Here is a 7,601-nt window from a genome sequence, read left to right as displayed (position 1 = left end):
ACCCTGAGCGGCGCTCCTCTCTCTCCTCCGTACACCGGCGCTGCCCGACCCGCTGCTCCTCCAAAAGCTCAGCACGATGGGCCTGCGATCCCGGGGTCAACGCACTGCCAATGGACGGCCAATCAATTTATTCTTCCATTAGACAGGAGCCAGAATACAACTCTAGGTTGGCTCACTGCAGCCTATCCGCTCAAGATTTTGGGAGGGGCAGACAGGGGAACTTTGTTCTGTACGGGGCCTACAGGGAAATGGGACCACTGCAGAAAATTGGGGTAGGACCCTGTGGTCAGCCTGGACTGGGCAGGGGGCAGACGGTAGTGGGCTGTGGTCAGTGTGGACTGGGCAGAGGTCAGACGGTAGTGGGCTGTGGTCAGTGTGGCCAGGGCAGACGGTAGTGCCCTGCGGTTAGTGTGGACTGGGCAGGGGGCAGACAGTAGCGCCCTGTGGTCAGTGTGGACTGGGCAGAGGTCAGATGCTAGTGGGCTGTGGTCAGTGTGGCCTGGGCAGGGGGCAGATGCTAGTGCCCTGTGGTCAGTTTGGACTGGTTTATGACACGAGTGCTTGAATCCACACTATATTGCTCTACTGCCTAAATCTTTTGCCATAGAAGAAGACAACACTTCCCTGAAGATCATCTTGCAGAATATTATGCTAACATTCATTTCAGGACTATACAAAAGTGGTGTTTACACCTGAATCTGAAGGGGATCAACATCCTTCTGGGAAGGTTCGTTTGAGCTGTTCAGGAGGGTTTAACTAATTTGGCAGGGGTGCTGGTGCTGAGGTTCAGGTAGTTGTTTTACCAACAGAGGCAGTGTGTAGTTAAGAGAGCCTGATGATTGGGCAAAATTGCAGTCAACAAGATGAATTGTAATGTAAACGGTGGAGAAAATCAAAAGGATGACTACAGGACCGAAGATGTTTTCTTTGAATGTGAGCAGTATACAGAATAAGGTAGATCAACTTGTAGCACAGTTACAGTTACAGATTGTCATGCATGACATTGTGGACACCACTGAATCATTGCTGACAGAGTATTATATCTGGGAGCTTATTACTGGAAAGTTACTAACATGGATAGGGCATTAGCTGATTGGTAGGAGGCAGCGAGTGGGAATAAAATCACCCTTGTCTGGTCAGCTGCCAGTGAAGAGTGTTCTGCAGGGGTCAGTGTTGTCTGCCAGTGACCAGTGTTCCCCAGGGGTCGGTGTCTGCCAGTGACCAGTGTTCCACAAGGGTCGGTGTCGTCTGCCAGTGACCAGTGTTCCGCAGGGGTCGGTGTTGTCTGCCAGTGACGAGTGTTCTGCAGGGGTCGGTGTCGTCTGCCAGTGACCAGTGTTCCGCAGGGGTCGGTGTTGGGACCGTTTCTTTTTAATGCTGTATATCAATAATTTAGATGATGAAATAGATGGCTAGAGTTTGCAGATGACATGAAGATTGGTGGAGAGACAGGTAGTGTTGAGGAAACAGGATGCAGAAGGACTTGGACAGATTAGGAGAATGGGCAAGAAAGTAGCAAATGAAATATGATGTTGGAAAATGTATGGTCATGCACTTTTGGAGGAAGAAATAAATGTGCAGACTATTTTCTAAATGGGAAAAAAATCCAAAATCTGAGATGCAAATAGCCTTGTGCAGAAAAACTTTCAGGTTAAGTCGGTGGTGAGGAAGGCAAATGCCATGTTAGCATTCATTTCAAGACATCTTGAATACAGGGAAGTGATGCTGAGGCTTTATAAGGCACTGGTGAGGCCTCACCTTGAGTATTGTGAACAGTTTTGGGCCCCTCATCTTAGAAAAGATGTGCTGGCATTGGAGAGTGTTCAGAGGAGGTTCACAAGGATGATTCCGGGAATGTAAGGATTATCGTACGAGGAACATTTGATGGCTCTGGGTCTGTACTCGCTGGAGAAGGTGGAGTTTAGTTATGATGGCACTAAATGGCCACTCCTTTGCTTGCATCTTCAGAAACAGCTCTATTTCCATCTTTAGTATCTCTATTTTCCCCTTTCAGGGTTCTTTTGAAGACCCTGATCTGGAGTTACACGCTGACTTTGGTTCTTTGCAGGAATGGGATCTGCTCTCGGGGTTTCACAACCAGCCGTTATTCACCATGCCAAGGATGCAGTCTAAGAGCTTAGCTTGCCTTTGGAGGTCCGGGATCTCGTGGCTCGAGAGACGGCGGATCGAAGGTCAGTGTCCCGGCAGGAAATCAGTGTGTCGTGGGAGATGGAGGATCACTGGCTATGTACCAGAGACCTGAGTTCTTTGGGCACAGGGCTTAGAAAAAGTGATGGATCGTAAATCAGTGAGTTGTTCGTTGTGTCTCCCCCCTCACTGTGAAACAGAGACACCTCTTTCTCTGTTATTAGGGAGAGAGGAGAGCCTGTGGTATGGCGAATACCGGGTGAACGAGTAGTCTTTGGGGTGGTGCAAGTCTGTGTCTTTGCTGTTGCTTTGTTCATGCTTGGGTGCCGATGCTTTTTTTTGCCATTGGGGGGAGGGGGGGGATCGTTGCTTTGCTGCCACTTACTCGTGGGGGGGCAGGACTTCGGGGTTCAAACATTTAACTGTCATTCATTCTTTGGGACACTCCTCTGTTTTTGTGGATGTTTGCAAAGAAAAAACATTTCCAGATGGATATTGTATATATTTCTCTGACATTAAATATACCTTTGAAACGTTGAAACACTTGAAATTTAGAAGGAAATGGGGGTGGGGGGGGGGAATCTCATTGAAACCTTTCAATTTTGGAAGGCCTAAACCGAGTAGATGTGGAAAGGATGTTTCCCATGGTGGGGGGGGGGGGGGGACAAGAGGACACGGCCTCAGGATAGAGGGGCGTCCGCGTAAAACATGGAGATGCAGAGGAATTTCTTTAGCCAGTGGGTAGTGAATTTATTGCCACATGCAGCTGTGGAGGCCAGGTCGTTGGGTGTATTTAAGGCAGAGATTGATAGGGTTTTGATTGGACATGGTATCAACGGTTATGGTGAGGCCAGAGAGTGGGGTTGAGGAGGAAGGAAAAAGATCAGCCATGATTGACTCTGCTCTGCCATTCAATGGGCCAGATGGCCTAATTCTGCTCCCATGTCTTACGGTCTTAACATCCAAGGATACACATTGTATTAAAAAGACAGGCAGGTGGGCAGAGGGGGTGGCAAGGCTCTGTTGGTAAAAAATGAAATCAAATCATTAGAAAGAGGTGACAGAGGATCAGAAGGTGTTGAATCATTGTGGGTAGAGCTAAGGAATTTGAAGGGTGAAAAGACCCTGATAGAAGTTATATACAGGCCACCAAACAGCAAGGATGTGATCTACAAATTACACCAGAAGATAGAAAATGCATGTCAAAGGGCAATGTTTTGATAGTCATGTGAGATTTCAATATGCAGCTAGATTGGGAGAATCAGGTTGGTGCTGAATCCCAAGAGGGTGAAGTGAGGCGACACTTCACCTGTGAGTCGGCTGGGGTGATATACTGCGTCCGGTGCTCCCGATGTGGCCTTTTATATATTGGCGAGACCCGACGCAGACTGGGAGACCGCTTTGCTGAACACCTATGCTCTGTTCGCCAGAGAAAGCAGGATCTCCCAGTGGCCACACATTTTAATTCCATGTCCCATTCCCATTCTGACATGTCTATCCACGGCCTCCTCTACTGTAAAGATGAAGCCACACTCAGGTTGGAGGAACAACACCTTATATTCCGTCTGGGTAGCCTTCAACCTGATGGCATGAACATTGACTTCTCTAACTTCCGCTAATGCCCCACCTCCCCCCCCACCCCATCTGTTATTTATTTATATACACACATTCTTTCTCTCACTCTTTTTCTCCCTCTGACTATACCCCTTGCCCATCCTCTGGGTCCCCCTCCCCTATCCTTCTCCCTGGGCCTCCTGTCCCATGATCCTCTCGTATCCCCTTTGCCAATCACCTGTCCAGCTCTTGGCTCCATCCCTCCCCCTCCTGTCTTCTCCTATCATTTTGGATCTCCCCCTCCCCCTCTCAAATCTTTTACTAACTCTTCCTTCAGTTAGTCCTGATGAAGGGTCTCGGCCTGAAACGTCGACTGCACCTCTTCCTAGAGATGCTGCCTGGCCTGCTGCGTTCACCAGCAACTTTGATGTGTGTTGCTTGAATTTCCAGCATCTGCAGAATTCCTGTTGTTAGGGTATTTCTAGCACACTCGGGGATCAGCTATTCTGGACTGGGTGTTGTGCAATGAACCAAATTGATTCGAGAGCTTAAGGTAAAGGACCCTTAGGGTTTAGGTGATGACAATGATAGAATTCACCCCGAAGTTTGAGAAGGAGAATCTCAAGTCAGGGGTATCAGTGTTACAGTAGAGTAATGGGAATTACAGAGGCGTGAGAGGGGAGTTGGCCAAAATTGATTGAAAAGCAACACTGGCAGGGATGATGGCAGAGCAGCATTGGCTGAAATTTCTGGGAGAAATTTGGAATGTGCAGGATAAATACATCCCAAAGAGGAAAAAGTATTCTAAAGGCAGGATGCCATAACCGTGGCTGACAACAGAAGTCAAAGTCAACATAAAAGCCAAGAGGGAGCATATAAAGAGCAAAATTAGTGGGAAGTTAGACGATTGGGAAGATTTTAAAAACAGAAGGCAACTAAAAAGGTCATTAAGGTAAAGATGGAATACGAAGCTAAGCCAGCCAATAAAATTAAAGAGGATGCTAGAAGTTTCAGACATATAAAGTGTAAAAGAGAGACGACAGCAGATATCGGACTGCTAGAAAATGATGCTGGAGAGGTAGTAATGGGGGACAAGGAAATGGCAGACACACTGAGTAAGTATTTCACATCATTCTTCACTGTGGAGGACACAAGCTAGTAGTAGCAGTATGGTGGAAGTTCAAGAGTGTCAGGGGTCATAAGCGAGTGAAGTTGCCGTTTCTAGGGAGATGGTGCTTGGTAAGCTGAAAGGTCTGAAGGTAGATAAGTCACCTGGACCAAATAGACTACACCCCAGGGTTTTAAAAGAGATGGCTGAAGAGACAGTACAGGCATTAGTAATGATCTTTCACAAATCAGTTAATTCTGGCATGGTTCTGGGAAGATGAAAAATTGCAAATATCACTCGACTCTTCAACGGAGAAAGCCAGAAGGAAGGAAATTATCTGATCACAGTTGTTGGGAAGATGAAGTCAAGGGTGCTTGGAGGCACATGATAAAATAGGCCATAGTAAGCACAGTTTCCTTAAGGGAAAATCTTGCCTGACAAATCATGGAATTTTTAAGAAGTAACAAGTAGGATAGTCCTGACGAAGGGTTCTGGCCCGAAACGTCGACTGATCTTTTCCATGGATGCTGCCCGACCTGCTGCGCTCCTCCAGCGTGTTGTGAGCGTTGCGAAGGAGAATCGATGGGTGCTGTGCTGTTGGATTTTCAGAAGGCCTTTAACAAACTGCCTCTCATGAGGCTGCTTAACAAGTCAACAGCCCACGGTATTACAGGAAAGGTTACTAGCGTGGATAGAGCATTGGCTGATTGGCAGGAGGCAGAACGGGAATAAAGAGAGCCTGTTCTGGTGTTGGGGAAGCAGGGAAGCTGCAAAAAGACTGAGGCAGATTAGGAGAAAGGGCAAAGAAATGTCAGATGGAATACAGGGTCAGGAAGTGTATGGCTATGTACTTTGGCAGAAGAAATGAAAGGGTTAACTATTTTCTAAATGGAGAGAAAATACAAAACTCTGAGCTGCAAAGGGACTTGGGAGTCCTTGTACAGGATTCCATAAAGGTTGATTTGCAGGTTGAGTCTGTGGTGAGGAAGGCAGATGTAATGTCAGTATTAATTTCACGAGGACTAGAATATAAAAGCAAGGATGTAACGTTGGGGCCTTATAAAGCACTGGTGAGGCCTCACTTAAGAGTACTGTGAGCAGGTTTGGGCTCCTTATCTTAGAAAGGATGTGCTGAAACTGGAGAGGATTCAAAGGAGGTTCACAAAAACGATTCCAGGATTGAATGGCTTGTCATATGAAGAGCGTTTGATGGCTCTGGGCCTGTACTCGCTGGAGCTTAGAAAAACGAGGGAGGGATCTCATTGAAACCTATCAAGTATTGAAAAGCCGAGATAACGTGGATATGGAGAAGATGTTTCCTGTAGTGAGGGAGTCAGGACCAGAAGGTTAGAGGGATGTCTATTTAGAAGAGAGATGAGGAGGAATTTCACTAGACAGAGGGTGGTGAATTTGTGGAATTCATTGTCACAGACACTTGTGACAGCCAAGCCATTGGGTGTATTTCGAGCAGTGGCTAACAGATTGTTGATTAGTAAGGGTATCAAAGGCTACGAGTAGACGGCACGAGAATGGAGCTGACAGGGATAATAAATCAGTCATGATGGTTCAAGTTCATTGTCATCTGACTGTACACATATACGACCATACAAAACGTACTAAAGTGCAGCAGATGTAAACAGTAAAGCAAACAGCTCGCCGTCCTAGTGACAAGACCTCCGCGGTTACCCATCCTAGTCCTGATACACCTGTACCTCCTTCCTGAGGTCGTGGGTCACAGAGATCGTGGGACAGGTGGTGGGTCAGAGAGATCGTGGACGGGTGGAGGGTCAGAGAGGCTGTGCAACGGGTGGTGGGTCACAGAGACTGTGGGACGGGTGGTGGGTCACAGAGATTGTGGACGGGTAGTGGGTCACAGAGATTGTGGGACAGGTGGAGGGTCACAGAGATTGTGGACGGGTGGAGGGTCACAGAGACTGTGGGACGGGTGGTGGGTCACAGAGATTGTGGGACGGGTGGTGGGTCACAGAGATTGTGGGACGGGTGGTGGGTCACAGAGATTGTGGACGGGTGGTGGGTCACAGAGATTGTGGGACGGGTGGTGGGTCACAGAGATTGTGGACGGGTGGTGGGTCACAGAGATTGTGGGACAGGTGGTGGGGATCGTCAACAATGCTTTGGGCCCTTTGTCTGCAACGTTCCCGGTAAATGTCACAACTTGGGGGGGGGGAGGGGGGAGACCCCGGTGACCCCTTCGGTTATGTTTACTGTCCTCTGTGGGGTCTCACGGTCCGGTGAGACCGGGGTCTCCCTTGCAGCTTCCCAATGATGCAGCAAGTACATTCTGAATGGTGCTCCTGAAAAAAGTTGTTGGGATGGTAGTGGAGAGCCCTGCTCACCTCAATCTCCTCAGAAAGTGTAGACGCTGCTGTGCCTTCTTGACTACTGAGGAGATATTGTGGGTGCAGGTTAGATCGTCCATTATGTGCACAGCAAGGGACTTTGTGCTCTTCACTCTCTCCACAGCAGAGCCATTGATGTGCAATAGAGAGTGGCTGACCTGCTCCTTCCTGCAACTCACAATCATCTTCTTCTGTTTTATCCATGTTGAGACTCAAGAATGGTGGAACAGACTCGATGGGCTAAAGGGCCCAATTCTGCTCCTGTGTTTATTGCATGGCATCATTTAATTCTTGTGTGACAAGGTATCTAATAAAGCCACAAACAGAGTAACATTACTGAAGAAAATGATTTTAAATGATTCAGTGATGACAAAGGATTTGACTAACTACAATTACTCAAGTTACATCATTACTCTCATTCTGGCCACCCC

The sequence above is a fragment of the Mobula birostris genome, chromosome 18 (genome assembly GCF_030028105.1).
Source record: "Mobula birostris isolate sMobBir1 chromosome 18, sMobBir1.hap1, whole genome shotgun sequence".
NCBI classification, from domain to species: domain Eukaryota; kingdom Metazoa; phylum Chordata; class Chondrichthyes; order Myliobatiformes; family Myliobatidae; genus Mobula; species Mobula birostris.
This window is presented reverse-complemented; position numbering follows the sequence as displayed.